Source organism: Capricornis sumatraensis, chromosome 2 (assembly GCF_032405125.1).
Source record: "Capricornis sumatraensis isolate serow.1 chromosome 2, serow.2, whole genome shotgun sequence".
In the NCBI taxonomy this organism is placed as follows: domain Eukaryota; kingdom Metazoa; phylum Chordata; class Mammalia; order Artiodactyla; family Bovidae; genus Capricornis; species Capricornis sumatraensis.
Window position 1 is genome coordinate 18,110,108 of NC_091070.1, and position 18,060 is coordinate 18,128,167.

The window sequence follows — 18,060 nt, forward strand, 5'->3', positions numbered from 1 at the left end:
CTAGTATATTACTCATCTCGTCTGTCTGTTCTTTAGTTCTTGTAGGTCTTTGGTAAACATTTCTTTCATCTCCTCAATCTTTACCTCCATTCTTTCCCCAAGATTCTGATCATCTTCACTATCATTATCCTGAACTCTTTTTCTGGAAGGTTGCCTGTCTCCATTTAGTTTTTTTTCTGAGGTTTTATCATGTCCCTTCATCTGGGACATAACTCTGCTTTTTCATCACGATTAACTTTCTGAAATAGGATTTTTGCGTTAGCCACTGTGAGACTGTTCTTCTGTCTGCCTTCTGATGGCTGAGGCTAAGAGGCTTGTGTAAGCTTCTTGATGGGAGGGACTGGCTATGGGAAAAACTGGGTCTTGCTTTGGTGGGCAGGGCCTTGTTCAGTAAGGCTTTAATCCAATTATCTGCTGATGGCTGGGATTGCACTCTCTCCCTGGTAGTTGTTTGGCCTGAGGGGACCCAGCCCTGGGGTCTAAGGGCTCTATGTTAGGGTTAATGGTGAACTCCAGGAGGGTTTATGCCAAAGGGGAACTTCCAGTGCCCCTGCCCCTGTGGTGAGTCCCTGCCAACCCACACCTCCACAGGTGACCCTCCAGAACTAGCAGATAGTTTTGAATCCATCTCCTGTGGGGTCACTGCTCCTCTCCTTTGGGTCTTGGTGTGTGCTAAATTTTGTTTGTGCACTCCAAGCCTGGAGTATCTGTTTCTCCCAGTCCTCTGGAAGTCCTTTAATCAAATCCCACAGGCCCTCAAGGCCAGATTCCCTGGAAATTCCTTGTCCATTTGTCAGATCCCCAGGCTGGGAAGCACAGCAGTGTGGGAACTTCTTTTGTAATACTGTTGTCCAGGCTGTGGGTCACCCACCTGGTGGATATGGGATTTGATTTTACTGTGAATGTGCCCCTCCTACCATCCTGCTGTGGCTTCTTCTTTCTTTGGATGTGGATTATCTTTTTTTTTGGTGGGTTCCAGTGTCTTCCTGTCGATGGTTGTACAACAGTTAGGTGCAGTCTTGGTGCTCTGGCAGGATGAGATTCCTCTGCCTTTTCTAAACCCAGCTTGTACATCTGGAAGTTCTCAGTTCACGTACTGCTGAAGGCTATCTTGAAGGATTTTGAGCATAACCTTGCTAGCATGTGAAATGAGCGCAGTTGTATGGTAGTTTCAGCCTTCTTTGGCATTGCCCTTTGGGATTGGAATGAAAACTGACGTGAGTTTTCCAAATTTGCTGACATACTGAGTGCAGCACTTTAACAGCATCATCTTTTAGGATATTAAATATCAACTAGAATTCCATCACCTCCGCTAGTTTTGTTTGTAGTAATCCTTCCTAAGGCCCATTCAGGTCACACTGCAGGATTTCAGCTCTAGGTTAGTGACCACACCATTGTGGCTAAATTCTTAGAATGATACCTAGCATAAAGTCAGTTCTTTATATATGGCACCTGTTGTATTTTCAATGAGTCCTAGAATTTCTTGTTGTTTTCTGTGTTTAGATAGTATGGATAGATAAATAGATGTATGTGCTTGTGCATGCTAAGTGACTTCAGTCGTTTCCCACTCTCTATGACCCTGTGGACCGCAGCCTGCCAGGCTGCTCTATCCATGGGATTCTCGATGCAAGAATACTGGAGTGGGTTGCCATGCTTTCCTCAAATAGATGTCTACGTGTGTGTGTGTGTGTGTGTATTTATATACATGTGCCACTCCAGTACTCTTGCCTGGAAAATCCCATGGGCGGAGGAGCCTGGTAGGCAGCAGTCCATGGGGTCTCGAAGAGTCAGACATGACTGAACGCCTTCACTTTCACTTTTCACTTTCATGCTTTGGAGAAGGAAATGGCAACCCACTCCAGTGTTCTGCCTGGAGAATCCCAGGGACGGTGGAGCCCGGTGGGCTGCTGTCTATGAGGTCGCACAGAGTCAAACACGACTGAAGCGACTTAGCAGCAGCAGCAGCACTATATATATCCACAGTTTAGATAGATGTCTATTTATAGTGTGCATATATGTATTGTGTGTGTGTGTGTGTGTATATTTGTGTATCTATATAGTTATCCCAAAACACTTGTCAGTCATTATTTGAAATTTTAGCAAATGTGTCTGGGGGTTATGGCATATATGGAGGTTTTGAGGTGGGATTTGTTGTTGTTGTTGTTTTCATTTTTTCTTTATTATTATTATTTTACAAACCCTTGTGTTGAGTTGGGTGGAACATTTAAATTGAATTTCAATCTATGTCCTGGCAACCTTGAATTGGAAAATTTTCAGGAGAAATTGGAATTTTTTTTCAATATTGTAAAGTGCTGAGGTGCTGTATTCTTTGTGGTATTCCAGTAATTGATAATTCTTTTAAGCTCTATTGCATGTACTTTACATTAGCTGCTAATAAAAAAAATCAGTACAGTTTGTGTGGATATCATAAGAAATTATGGACATTGTAATGGAGTGGATTTTAAGTCAGGAAAATGGAATGTTGAAAGTATACATGAGGGGCTCCCTGGTGTCTCAATGGGGAGGAGTCCACCTGCCAATGCAGGAGACATGGATTGTGGGAAGATCTCTCATCCGCAGAGTAGCTGAGCCCACGTGCCGCAACTGTTGAGCCTGTTCTCTAGAGCCCTGGAGCCGCAACTAGTGAGCCTGTGTGCCACAGCTGCTTGAAGCTGGTGTGCCCTGGAACCCATGCCCTGCAACAAGGGCAGCCACCACAATAAGTCCTCGCACCGCAACTACAGAGTAGCCCCCCACTTGCTGCCACTAGAGAAAAGCCTGCACAGCGGCGAAGACCCAGCACAGCCAAAAATTAGTTAAATAAGTAAATATTTTTAAAAAGTGTACATGAGTGGGGAAGAAAGGTGGTTTTGAGGTAGAGGTTTTGGCTTCAACAACCATAGTTATGCTGAGGTAAAAATCTTCTTTGGGAAAGAGGCACGAAAAAGAGGGATAAAGTATTAATTAGACAAACTTCCAGTTTGTATTTTAGTTTTCATATGCTTGTGTATTGTAACCCCTAAAGACTTCACTCTAGTCTGTTAAAGTTTACCCATTAATTCAAAAGGATAAATTAAAATTTTTTTCTTTTAAAATAGAAATGTCAACTATTCTTGGATGTTGGCTTTGAATTAGTGGAGGGGTGAGTCTGATAGCTTATCATCTATTACTGTTTTTAAGGGGATCCTGAATTGATTATTCTGCTGTGTAGAGAGATTGTGCTTGGTAATAAATGATCTTACTTTATTTTTTTGACTGAAATAATAAGACACACTACTTCCTTCTTGCTGTTACCTCAAGCCCTGAGTAAGCCTTTGTTTTTATTTTTATCTTATATTGTAAACTGCTGTGTGTGTCTAGGTGTTTGGAACCATGAAAGTGTATTACCAAGTAAGAAGCATGGCATAATGCCATTTAGAGTTTTAAAGTTAATCTACCAGTCATGAATAATAAGAACTAATTCAATATGTCATCCCATCAGGTTGTCATTTTCAGATGAACTTTAGATGTTCAGAGAGTACTGATCCATCCATCTAATGACTACATTTGTGCTACTTTACTTAAGTTGATAAAATCTTAATGGTTATGTATTTCTCCCCAAACTGAAAGGTTTTTTAAAAATACTTCGTTAACTCTTTAATTGTCAGAAGATCAGTCCTGGGTGTTCATTGGAAGGACTGATGCTAAAGCTGAAAGTTCAATACTTTGGCCACCTGATGCGAAGAGTTGACTCATTGGAAAAGACCCTGATGCTGGGAGGGAGTGGGGGCAGGAGGAGAAGGGGATGACAGAGGATGAGATGGCTGGATGGCATCACCAACTTGATGGACATGAGTTTGGGTGAACTCCGGGAGTTGGTGATGAACAGGGAGGCCTGCAGTTCATGGGGTTGCAGAGAGTCGGACACGACTGAGCGACTGAACTGAACTGTGTTGGGATTCTTAATTTAAGCAGAGGTTTCATGAGGATTCTGATCCAGAATCTTTCCGATATAAGGAAATAATTAGACACTATTTATCATGATAATTGCTAAAATTTTACTTTTTAATTATTTTTCTTCTTTTTTCAATGTGAGATGAGACTTTTAACATTTTAAAATTATTGAGAAATAACTGATATGTGTAGTATAAGTACAACTGTTTGTCATCTATCAAAATAGATGGAAGCTTTATATTTAGCCTTTGCCGTTGACATTTTTGTTGTACTGACTGACAAATTTCCTTTGATCTGTATTGCCCTTTTTTGGGCCTTTGTGAAGCAGATGGAGTTTGAGGGAAAGATCACAGTATTTGAAATCAGAGGATTTAAAGTCCTGTCTCATGTCAATTTACTTGCTCTGTGACTTTTCACCTGTTGAGATTATTCTTTTCAAATTACTTGTAAAGAAAACAGTGATATCTGTCTCATAGCATTGTTGTCAATATTAAAATTAAATAAAATGCTTTGTGACCTATATCATAACTCTTAAGAATGTTACAGGGTATTTTTCAGTTGTGATGTTTGTTGTCTTTTAGCAAAATAGGAATGCTGTTTGCTTAGTCACTCAGTCGTGTCCGACTCTTTGCGACCCCATGGACTGTAGCCTGCCAGGCTCCTCTGTCCTTGGGGATTCTCCAGGCAAGAAGACTGGAGTGGGTTGCCATGCCCTCCTCCGGGGGATCTTCCAACCCAGGGACTGAACTTAGGTTTCCCTCATTACTGTCTGAGCCACCAGGGAAGCCCAGAACAGCAATACTGTCCTTAAAGATTTCCGTTGTATGGATGGCATACCAACTTTCGATTTGATGTATCAGTTTTATTTAGGGTGAATATCCTTTGGTTTTTGTCTGCCTTTATATTTTCCCTGATGGTAAATTTCTTCACTGTGTGAGGATTCTTCCTTTGCCAAAGGTAGAACATGGTTAGACTTTATCATTACATTCAGCTTCATGATGTCATGAAAAATAAGGCCTGTCTAGAGTCTAAACTGGGAGCCAGCCTTTCTCGAAGTCACTGGTTCTCAGTGGGGTCAGTACCTGCCCATGTTGTGCTTGGATCTTTGAGGGTGCACTTTTGGTTGCCACAGTGATTAAGGTGGGGTAGGTACAGCATTGGCATTCAGTGAGCAGGAATCACGAATGCCATACATCCCACAAGATACGAGACAGTTCTGCATGGATTTTGAACATTTCCCCATACCTTCTTATGGGTGAAAAACCTGTTTGTACTCATCTGATTCTAATTTGGTTTTACATTTAAACACAAAGTGTTTTTTTGCCTGGCTTTAATAGATATTGAATTTTCCAGGAATGTAACTGCTGAGTAAACGGAGGGCAAATTGTACTTTGTTTTGTTCAGAAACAAGAGTTGTTTTTAACTGTTTTGGAAAATCTTATTATCAGTGGCATTGCTGCTTATGGTATTTGATTTCCCAACACAGATCATTTGTGCCAATCTTCATTTGTAACTGTCATGTTCATGGTATTTCTATGTGTGGGAGCAAGTGTCTATTTCCTTATTAATATAAATTCTAGGATGGTTATATTGGAACATTAATGTATTAAAATATTTTTAAAATTACTTTTTCTCCTCTTATTTTACATTAGGCATTATATTAATTTTTCAAAACCAAAGATAGGTAAGTTACCTACTTGCATTACATTTCAGATTTACGCTTTCAAAATGAAAAACTTTTGTTTTAGTGGAGTTTCAGAATGGAACCTGTATTTAGTGGAAGGCTATGTGCCCTTTCCAGGGTGAGAGAGGAGGTCCATGTTGGTTTTCATTATTGATGTCTGTTCTTCTCTTTCCTTTTCTTCCTTCTCCCTTCCTTTTCTGTTTTCCTTTCCCCTTATGATCTACTTGATATATAGATAAGAATATGGTGCTGTATATGTAAATAATAAAGCATATAATAAAATCAATACCTGTGAACCCACCACCCAACTTAAGAGAAAGAACATTACCAGTGCTGTTGATATATTTCTCTTTGATTTCCGTCTACCTATCTTTCTACCAGGGATGAAATCATTCAGGATTTTGTTTTGGATATATTTATTTATCATTCCCTTCCTTTTAATTTTACCACATTTGTATATATTTCACAGATTTTTCATTTAGTTTTATTTAACTCTCAAAATGGAACCATGCTGTATGTATATTCTTGTTTGCTTTGGCTAATCCACATTATGTTTTTAAAGATTCATTCATATAGATATGTGTAATTTTGGTTAATTTTCTCAGATGTGTGTATGAATTGTATGACTGTTACCACAGTGTATCTCTTCTTCTCAAGACAGACATTTTTTTCCCCCCATTTTGTTGATATTACAGATCTGTTCCTACTTATATTTTCAGGTACAAGTATTTCTCTACAACAGTGAATTTTAAGCATTTTTGATGGTGATCAACCCCTGCCCACCTCCACCCACTATTCAGTTCAGTTGCTCAGTCGTGTCCGATTCTTTGCGACCCCATGAACCGCAGCATGCCAGGCTTCCCTGTCCGTCACTGACTCCCGGAGTTCACCCAAACTCATGTCCATTGAGTCAGTGATGCCATCCAGCCATCTTATCCTCTGTCGTCCCCTTCTCCTCCTGCCCTCAATCTTTACCAGCGTCAGGGTCTTTTCAAATGAGTCAGCTCTTTGCATCAGGTGTTTCATCTTCAACATCAGTCCTTCCAATAAACACCCAGGACTGATTTCCTTTAGGATGGACTGGTTGGATCTCCTTGTTGTCCAAGGGACTCTCAAGAGTTTTCTCCAACACCATAGTTCAAAAGCATCAATTCTTTGGCCCTTAGCTTTCTTTATAGTCCAGCTCTCACATCCATACATGACCACTGGGAAAACCATAGCCTTGAGTAGACAGACCTTTTTTGACAAAGTAATGTCTCTTCTTTTTAATATGCTGTCTAGGCTGGTCATAACTTTCCTTCCAAGGAGTAAGCGTCTTAATTTCATGGCTGCAATCACCATCTGCAGTGATATTGGAGCCCCCCAAAATAAAGTCTGCCACTGTTTCTACTGTTTCCCCATCTATTTGCCATGAAGTGGTCCACCCACTATTACACAGACAGAAAAATGAGAATCAGTATTCACCCATATTACATGTGATGCATTCTTGTTTTTCTCTTTTCTCTTTGTGCTGGCTGTACCCTAGATGACTTCACAGTTCAGGGTCTTTAACTTGGTTTCCTTTGGAGAACAGGTGTGTTGATCTGGCTTTCCTTTACTTATAGAGTGTTTCAGGGATAGCATTTCATGAAGTGAGAGTGCAGCTGGCTAAGCAGGAGGACTGTTCCACACCTGGAAACATCTGGCTCTTGAGCTCTATCAAGTTTCAGCTAGCACTAAATTTGGATTTAGCCCTTAAGCACCTGCTACTCCTTGATGAAATGAATTCCTTAGGAATGCCTTAACTAAATATTTTGAGTTATCCCAGTGTTGCACCGTTCTCTGAGGATGCAAGGAGCCGGGTTGCTTCTGCTATTCTTGATATTTACTGTGATGTCAGACTTGGCTTCCCCTATTGCTTATCTTAACCATAAACTGTATATTCTTTAAGGCTCAGATCTTAGTAGTTGATTCTTCAGTTTTCTTGTGGCTTGCTAGTACATATTCAGAAACTTCAGGTATTTCCTCTTTCTTAAAATCTTCATTCTGTTTGCAGACTCAATAGCTAGAATGTTTTTTGCTGAAGAGGAAAAGAGTTGATTTACATGGGAATTTATTTATTTGACTTTAATCTTAAGTAATTATAAAGTTAAGCAGAGAACTACATGTTTTAACTCTGATTCAGTGTTTATAGTTATTTAGAATTATTAGAATTGTAACTTAAAGAGCTATGCTTTGAATCTCAGAGGGAGAATATTTGTACTTGGTACTGTTCTTGATGACTCTTAACAGGAATAACCAAGTTACTGTTGTGTGTGTGTGTGTGTGTGTGTGTGTGTGTGTGTGTGTGTATATATATATATATATAGTTTTAGCTAGCACTAAAACTGTGTGTATATATATATATATATAGTTTTAAATCTTGTTTTTATGACTGTAGGACTCAAAAATAATAAATAGGCATTGTATTCATTCCAGTCTAGAAGTTGTGTATGGTTTGCATTGTTGTTTTTTGTAGCAAAATATATGTAACATAAAATTTACTGTTTTAACCATTTTTAAGTATACAGCTCAGTGGCATTCAGTATATTCACATGATTGTGCAACTATCTCCACCATCCATCTCCAGAACTTTAACTTTCCAAAATGAAGCTGTGTACCTATTCAAGGTTAACTTTCTGTGCTGCTCTCCCCACAGCCCATAGCAATCTCCATTCTGCTCTCTGTCTCTAGGAATATGACTACTCTGAGTATCTATCGGCCACCTGGGTTGTTTCCATGTTTTGGCTGTTGTGACTAATGCTACTGTGAACATTGGTGTGCAGATATCTGTATGAGTCCTGCTTTCAGTTCTTTTAGGTATACACTCAGTAATGGAATTGCTGGATCGCATGGTAATTCAGTGTTTTTTTTTGGGGGGGGGGAAATGGACATACATTTTACTGGTTTTCTTTTGCATCTGTATTATAGATATATTTTTAATAAATAATTACAGGTCTGTTTCTATAATTTTGCAGTGGCTGGCTGCATAGGGTTCCAGACTATGGATATATCCTGGTTTATTTGTAGATGTTTCTATCGTTAACAGTTCTTGCTGTAATAAACACTATTATGGTTCACTTATTCATCAGATATTTACTGAACACCTGCATATGCTTGGCATGTGTAATGGCTCTTTTGTACAGACTATTTACACACATCCATTTTCTTAGGATAAACTTTTTAGACGTGAGACTGTTGGGTCAAAGGATGGGCATATTTTGAAATGTGATTGTTTTCCTGAAAGTTTTTATACTTATAAACTATTTAAAAATATAGTCCCAAATAATGAATAGGAATGTCAGATTCCCCATGTTTTATGAAACACTGGGTATTATCGATCTTTTTAGTATTTGTTAATCTGAGATGATAGTAATTTGCATCTCTTTGGTCACTACTAGTGAAGCTGAACATCTTATGCTTACAGTTTTGTTTCTTCTTTTGTCAGTTGCGTATTCATGTATTTCTGCTCCTATCTCTTTCTTACTAACTTGTTAACTTATTAACTTTTTCTTACTAACTTATATACTAAACATATTAAATATTTTATATATAGTTTTATATTATAGGTACTCCCCCCAATTTGTCATTTTTGTCTCTTATTTTTTCTTCATAATCTCTTTTGCAGTGTAGCTGCTTTACTTTTTATAGCCAGTTTTATTAGTCCTTTACAGTTTCTGTTTGGTTTCTTTTTTCTGGTGGTCGTGGCCCACCCTGATTTAATGGTCTGTGTGTGTGTGTGTAAGGGAGTGATTTATAGAAAAACTTTCTTAGAAACCTTTGCATGAACTGATCTGTTTTGAATTAAATCTGACATTAAAAGTAGTTTGGGAAAATGAAATGTAAACGGCAGGTGAAGAATAAAAAGTTTAACTTTTTTTTTTTTTTAATGAAAATCTTCGTAAAGATTGATGAAAACGTTTCCAAACCAATACTTACTCGCCATAGAAAACAAGTACATATTGAACCTGATTTACTTTTTATTGAACTCTTAAGGATTCGGGAGATGTTTACTTGTTAATTTAGATATGTAGGGTATAGTAGGTTGGAGAAATGGTACATTAACTCCAGGAGATATTCCACAGTTTTTTACTTGTTCTCAAAATTTCTTTCATTATGTGTCATTAGTTGGTGTTTTTCTTTGTCTTTGTAACTGCTTTTTCCTATGTCTCATTCCTTGAAACCTTTGATTACTTTTAATCCTGATCTTTTCTGTATCTTACTGCTGTATCTGGTTCCTGATTCTTTTTAACCTTTTCAATACCTTTATTCTTTTGTTTCTATTCTTGATTTCAACGTGAGCTTTATAAGGATTGAAAGAACTTAATCATACCATGTAGTCTTTAATTTTTAGATACAGATTCTTTCCAGCATTGTGTACATTTTAAGCTCCAAGTGCACAACTCTTTTGGACATTTGAGTTTGCTAACTACCTGGATGTTGTGGAGGATGTATATGTAGAGCAAGTATTACAGTCATTTGATCTGGAATAGAATAATCAAGAGTGAAAATATAATAATGGAGAGTGGAAAAGCGGGCTTAAAACTCAGCATTCGCTAAATCATGGCATCTGGTCCCATCACTTCATGGCAAATGGAAGGGGAAAAAGTAGAATCAGTGACAGATTTTTCTCTTCTTGGGCTCCAAAATCACTGTGGATGGTGACTGCAGCCATGAAATGGAAGATGCTTGCTTCTTGGAGGAAAAGCAGTGACAAACCTAGACAGCATATTAAAAAGCAACGACCTCACTTTGCTGACAAAGTTCTGTATAGTCAAAGCTGTGGCTTTTCCAGTAGTCATGTATGGATATGAGAGCTGGACCATAAAAAAGCCTGAGTGCTAAAGAATTGATGCTTTCAAATTGGTGCTAAAGAGGACTCTTGAGAGTCCCTTGGACTGCAAGGAGATCAAACCAGTCAGTCCTAAAGGAAATCAACCCTGAATATTCATTGGAAGGACTTAGACTATAGCTGAAGCTCTGATGGGAAGAGCCAACTCGTGGGAAAAGACCCTGATGCTGGGAAATATTGAAGGCAAAAGGAGAAGAGAGCGGCAGAGGATGATTAGATAGCATCATCAACTCAATGGACATGAACTTGAGCAAGCTCCAGGTTACAGTGGAGGACAGGGATGTCTAGTTGCTGCAGTCCATGAGGTCACAAAGAGTTGGACACAACTTGGCCACTGAACAACAACAAACAATAATGATATAAAATCATACTTATAATGATTTGATGAAAGTTGAACCTTATGGGCTTAATCGTGAACCTGGCTTGTGACCTTGATCAAACCCTTTAAAGTGGTATAGTTTTCATTTTGCAAATTTAGATGGTTTCTTATTTTAGCTTTCTTTGCCTTAGAGTTTTGCTTGCATAGCAAATGCAAGAGCCGAAAAGTTAAGAGTTCGAGGACTTTAGGGAACATCTGCTGTCTAATTTGTTCTCGCTACAGATATTTGCCTGGCACTGTCTTGGTTTTGAGGATACAGTGAAGTCCCTGGGTTCATGGAGTTTATAATCTTTTATGAAACGAAGGTTATAAAGAACTCTGTGATCTAATTTAAAGAGTCCTCATTTCATTTTGGTGGGTTTTAATAGGCTTAAAAGAAAAAGGATTTGGTCCCTTATATGCCAGATAGGACATGAGGAACTTGTAAAGCAGGAGGAAGAAACCCTAAAAGAGTGAACAAGGACAGTGCCTCTCAAATTTTTCTGTATGTATGAATCACATGAGGGTCTTGTTAAATTGCAGATTCTGAACCAATAGGTCCAACGTCAGACCTGGGATTTTGCATTTCTAACAAACTTCTGCATGCTGCTTGTGGTACCAGTCTATGAACCACAGTTTGAGTAGCAAGGAATTAGTATTTCATTAAGAAAAAAGAAGAATAGCCTGTTAACCTTTTTGAGAGGAGGGATTTGGGGCCATGCAGCGTAGGCTTGGAGTTCTGAGCAACACATCACTCAGAACTTGACCTTGGTGAAATGGAATTATAAGAGCTATTAATTTCATATATAAAGAGGGAGTATTGAGGAGGTAGTCAACATCTGTTTTTTTTGGATGGCATCTAGAACTAAGGCTGGATGGTCTTAAAGGGTCTAAAACCTTTGAAAAGATTCTAGGAGGTGAAAGACATGAGGATCTTCAGGTATGATAAAAATAACTATCTAGTCAGATAAAATTTATGAGTAAAGTATTGATTAGGAGGACTTCGTTTGTAATTAGGAAGATTTTCTCTCTTCTTTTACTTATTCTAACTGGGATAGTGATTCTAGTTTTTTAAAAAAAGTAAATGCTGGTTGTTGTTTTTTGATATGCATATGTATTTTTTCCTGTAGGCACATTCTGTGTGGAAAGTATGTCAAATTTCTTTGTTACAGGTCTGAATAAAGCTTAAGTGTGCTTAGGTTGCCCTTTTCTGATCTGTTCCTCTAGTATTAGCTACTTGGAACATAAATAACGTAGTTCATTTATCTTCATAGAATTAGCAGAAGACCCTTAATCTTGGAGGTGGTGTAAAATGCCCAGGGGATATCAAACATTTACCCATAGGAAAAAATTTGGCAAGCCAAATCTTTGAACCAGCAGCCTTATATTTAGTTCTGTGAATTCACAATGCTAGTGTTTCCAATTATGTTTTCTACATTTCCTCCCCATTCTTTTACTATTTTAGGAGTAATATATATTCATATATCCTCTTTAATAAACACCTAATTTGTTACAGACTGAAGATGTTGGGAAATTACTGCTAACACCCGTAATTTATTATGGCTTCTGTCATATAATATTGTAATATTGGTTTCCTTTGAAAATAGGTATAATGTGGTTATTGTTTGTTATATAGGCAGAAAGATGTGAAATGTAATCATGGATTACATTGAGATAAATCTCAATGTACCTTTAATTGTATTGGTTCATTATGATCAAATGAACTACATGTAATGTGTTTTTACTAGTTACGCACCCAGTTGATTTCTGGCATATTTAAAAAGCATTTGCTGCACCTATTGTTATTTTGGTATTTAGTTCTTTTTTAACATAATTGTTAAAACTGAAAGTAAAACATCAAAAGTATTATAGTCTGTTCTAGAATCAGGCTAAGGAAAAAATGAAGTAAAACACATTGTATGCTAAAAATATATTATGCAACTTACATCTGAAATTGTTTTGTTAGAGCATCTGTTGAAAATGAATTTCAACTTTCCTTATTCTGTAGGTTTTTTATAATGTAATTATCTGAACGTGGATGTCCATATAAAATAAGTTTCCAATGTCTTCCAGTTTTTAACTCAGTTTAACTTTAGAACCATACACTGCTGCTGCTGCTGCTGCTGCTGCTGCTAAGTCGCTTCAGTAGTAGACAGCAGCCCACCAGGCTCCCCCGTCCCTGGGATTCTCCAGGCAGAACACTGGAGTGGGTTGCCATTTCCTTCTCCAGTGCATGAAAGTGAAAAGTGAAAGTGAATTCGCTCAGTCATGTCTGACTCTTTGTGACCCCACGGACTGCAGCCTACCAGGCTCCTCCATCCATGGGATTTTCCAGGCAAGAGTACTGAAGTAGGTTGCCATTGCCTTCTCCGTTAGAACCATTATAAGCCTTTCCTATATATTCTGAAAACACAATGTAGTAATACCTGGAAATGTAATTGAGATATAAAATAAATGAAAAAGTAATGTAAATGTAAAGTAAGTGAGAAAGAAATTACAGATAAGCTTAACATTGAAATAATTAAATTTAAAAGAATAAAAGGACATGTCTTGTTAATTTACACTACTACACTGGTGTGTGGGGCTTTTGAGGGCAGGGACTGTGTTATATGTGTTTGTGTTTAGCACACATAGTAAAGGACTCTTTGTTTAGTGTTTTTTTTGTTTCATTTGTGTTTTTAAGAGTCATTAGAGCAAATGTTCCTAGTTCTGGTAAAATCTGTTTTGTTTTTTTCTTTATTTAGTTGAAGAAAAATATAAAAGAGTAGTCTGGGGTCATGCAGCCTGTTTTTGTTTTTTTTTTTAATATCAATCCTGCTTAGTAGTTTTGTGATGTTGAAAGTAACTTCTTTATACCTTAGTTTTTCTAGTTATAAAATTATAATATTAATAGTCCATTTCATAAGCATTGTTATCGGGATTAAGTGAGATAATTCATGGAAAATGTTTAACTTTAATTCCTATGGGGAAAAAAGAGAAAATTCATTCATTTAGTAAGTCATTTTTCTTTATAAACTATTTGATACCTGTTCTTTACAAGACATTGTACTATGTGCTAGAAATGTAAAATGGAGCAAACTTGGTATGTCCTTCTGTTGTCTAGAGGCTGGTAGAGAAAGGTACCACTGAGCATAAATTAGTGTTGAAATAATTCCTTTTGTTCCAGATATTTTATTAAGCCAAACTTTTGGGTGGATTGACTCTTTGCCTTTAATATCTTATCTATTTATCATAACTCAGTGGTAGCTGTATCATTCCTGTTTTGCAAATATGGAAATTGAGGATCACAGAGGTAATTTCTTACACAACTACAAAACTCAGTCCAAAATCCTGCTTATTTAAAAACTCATTCATTCTGCTATTCTACCTCCTATATATTTGTCATAGGTGCAAAACCTCTATTTGAAGACTTAATTCATTAAATTGTATCTGAAGTTTATGTGTTGATTTCCCTGTTACATTGGGAGATTTTTTTAGGGCAGAGATTAGTCTAAAATATTTCTAGGGCTCCTCAGCCACTGGTAGAGTACTTGTCACAAATTAGGTATATAATATTAGTTGAGTAATGAATATTTAGAATGTTAGAAGTAAAAGAAATTTGATTCATGTAAATAATACTAGACAGTAGAACTTCTAAAAATTTTAAATCATTTATGTAGGGTTATAACTTTTGATTTTGACTCTTTAGGGTATTTAAAACACAACTAGTACTGTCTATCACATCATCTTATAAAAGAAACCATTTTAACACCAAAATAGTAGGAAGGACGGTTTCATAGTAAGCACAGTTTGGTAACTTTAAACCCATATGTTGGTCATGGCTGGCACCTGTTCAAGAAATGTAATCTTCTCCTTTTAGAGTTGATGTATCTTAGAGAAGTATCTTAAGTTCTTACAGCAAGGCAGAATGATCACTGAACTTAAAATCCAGGTCTTCTGACTCTCAGCCCCAAATTTTGATCCCGTCCCCTCAATCTTCATCACATGATGAGATTCAGTTCAGTTCAGTTCAGTCACTCAGTCGTGTCTGACTCTTTGCGACCCCAGGGAGTGCAGCGTGCCAGGGTTTCCTGTTCATCACCAACTCCCGGAGCTTGCTCAAACTCACGTCCATCAAGTCAGTGATGCCGTCGAACCATCTCAACCTCTGATGCCATTGAACCATTTCATCCTCTGTCACCCCCTTCTCCTCCTGCCTTCAATCTTTCCCAGGATCAGGGTCTTTTCCAATGAGTCAGTTCTTTGCATCAGGTGGCCAAAGTATTGGATCTTCAGCTTCTACATCAGTCCTTCCAATGGATATTCAGGACTGGCACAGACAGTTTGTGCCTTCACTAAAATCCTGTAATTGTTAAGAAGCAGAGCTTGATTAAATCTGTATTACCCAAATCCATTTTAGTGAAACCTGTGGATTCACTTCTGTGTAATCTTACCCTCCTCTAACAGCCCCTATTCAGTTGTAGAGATGGAATTATAAGTGATTGTAAAAAGACATCTATATTTAGCATTTTCTTTCTTTGAAAATTTCAGATTTGGGGCTAAAGCAACTTCTTCCAAGGAAGAAGGCCAGTGCAGCTGCTGTTATAACCCAAGATCTTGATCCGCATCCATAGATTGGAATATTGGTGGGCCAGCAATCCTCAGACACCTCACTCAGGACAGGTAAGTGAAAGAGAGAATCAGGATAAGAAAAGTAGGATGAATGCTAGTAGTTTTCCTTCCTATTTCTTATTAGATGCAAGCAGTTGACTGCCTTTAAGAATTTAACCCTTTAAGCTGATTAAAAACAAAGCATTTGGAATCTTATTTGGTTGGGGCAAAAGATTTTCTTGCTTGTAAAATATGTGTCAAATGTTAACTGTGGTGAAATTTAGGATAATTAAAGTTTTTTTCTTTCTCGTTTTGTACATTTTCCAGATTGTATTTATGAACTTGTATTATTTATTTATTGTTGTGTAACAAACCACTCAAAACAGTGGTTTTAGACCTATCAGTCATTTATTTTGCTTGTGTATCTGTAATTTGGATAAGGCTCGCTTGGTGGGGACAGCTTGTCTGTTAACAAGTGGAATGAGGTGGGGTTGCTGGAGAAAAGGGGGTAGCTCATTCCCCTGAGCTGTAATCATTTGAAGGCTTGCTCACTCTTGTGTCTGGTGGTTGATGCAGGCCCTTGGTAGGGGCCTGGGCTGTGGGCCAGAACACCTATATATGACCTCTGTTTTTTACTTCTTGGTTTCCTCGCAGCATGTTGGCTGGGTTCCAAGAGAGAGCATCCCAAAAGAGCAAGGTGAAGTTGTATGGCATATTTGACTTAGTTTTTGGAAGTCACATACTGTTACTTTGCTCTCTTCTATTGGTTGAGGTAGTCATGAAGGTCTCCCCAGGTTCAGAGGAGTAGCTGGACATCGAACCCTACCGCTTGAAGGGAATAGTATCAACAGAAGATTATAAGAGCATATGGCATGGAATCTGCCATTGTAGCCATTTTTGAACTACGTGATTTGCCATGATTTGCATTACTTTTAAGATAAAGAATATAAACATGGGTGAAATAAATGAAAAAGATGAATATTTGTAGGAAATGATGGTGTATGAGTCCAATAAGAATTTTGTGTGCTCTTATTTTCTGAAATATACTAAAAATAAGATGCCTAAACAGGAAGAAGTAAAATCAATTTTGAGTTTTATTTCATATCAACAAAGCATGCTGCTATAATCAAAAGTAGAGACAAAACTTTATAAACAAGATGAAAAATAAGATTTGTAGTTAGGTTTTTTTGTTTCTAGAAAATGCTAATCATTTCTGTTCAAAGTCTATGTGGGTGTTTTTTTTTTTCTTGTTTATTTTAATAATTTGAGAATTATTTGGGAACGTGGTTTCTAATATAGTAGATGTGAAATGTTTAACAAAAGTATTTAGAATTTGTGGCAGGGAAGTGATTGTCATAGCATAGAATTGACCATATTAATCTTTTTTCTTTTTTTGGTTGCATGTAGCATATGGGATCTTAGTTCCTTGACCAAGGCTTGAACCCTTGCCCTTTTCATTGAAAATATGGAGACTTAACCACTGGACTGCCACAGAAGTCCCCATATTAATCATTCTTTAAGTGTACAGTTCAGTGGTGCTAAATATGTTCACACTATTTGCCACCAATCTCCTAAATCTTGCAGAACTCTAAATCTTGCAAAATTGAAATTCTACCCAATAAACACCTCTGTATTCCCCTCTCCCTTTAGCCCCTGGCAACCAACATTCTATATTCTGTGTATAAATTTGATCACTCTAGGCACCTCATGTAAATGGAATTGTATACTCTTTATACTATTGTTGACTGGCTTATTTCACTTAGCATGGTGTTCTTGAGGATCGTACATGCCGTAGCATGTATCAGTTTCTTTCATTTTAAGGCTGAATAACATTCCATTGTTTGTGTATAGTACATTTTATTTATCCATTCATCCTTTGTTGGACCCTTGGATTGCTTCTACCTTTAGGCTATTGTGAATAATGCTGTTATGAGTATTGGTATACAAACCTCTCTTTGAGCCCATGCTTTCAGTTCTTCTGTGTGTATACCCAAAAGTGGAATTGTGGTACTTTGTTTAAATTTTGAGGAGCTGCCATACTGCTTCCATAGCTGCTGCACCATTTTACATTTTCACTAACAATACAGAAAGGTTCCAATTTCTCCACATCCTCACCAACTCTTGTTTGTTTTTCAGTAATGGTCTTTCTGAAGCCATCTGAGCATCTTTTCACGTGCTTGTTGGCTTTTATACAAATACAGTTTCTTTGGAGAATATCTGTTCAAGTCCTTCACCTTTTTTCTAATCAGATTGTTTGGTTTTTTGTTGTTGTTGAATTGTTGAAGCTCTAGATTTGCATTCTCACTATCACTGTCTTGCATTTAGGTCTTAGTGGTGTCTTTCAACTATCGGATAGGCCCCCAACCAGCCTTTTTTCTTCCAACTTTCTTTCCTGGTCTGTTACAATGTTACTTTGCATAGATACCTGCATTACTTTTTACATTACAGTAGATGCTTACCTCATTTTACTGTGCTCTGCAGATACTGCATTTTTTACAAATTTAAAGTTTGTGGCAACCCTGCATGGAACAAGTCTGTTTACGCTATTTTTCCAACAGCATTTCCTCACCTCATGTCTCTGTGTCACATTCTGGTAATTCTCACACTATTTTAGACATTTTCATT

At 37.5% G+C, this 18,060-nt stretch overlaps 1 protein-coding gene across 10 annotated transcripts in view; it reads left to right on the forward strand.

The window, feature by feature from the left end:
* Positions 1–18,060, forward strand: part of NUMB (NUMB endocytic adaptor protein) — a 160,517-nt gene that overhangs the window by 29,756 nt on the left and 112,701 nt on the right. For 9 of the 10 annotated variants that reach the window (XM_068966094.1, XM_068966103.1, XM_068966100.1 and 6 more), the window contains one exon: positions 15,376–15,507. The exons of the other annotated variant lie outside the window; for it this stretch is intronic. The gene's annotated coding sequence lies outside the window, so the exon portion shown is untranslated. The remainder of the gene's footprint in view (positions 1–15,375; positions 15,508–18,060) is intronic. 10 annotated transcript variants of the gene reach the window in all.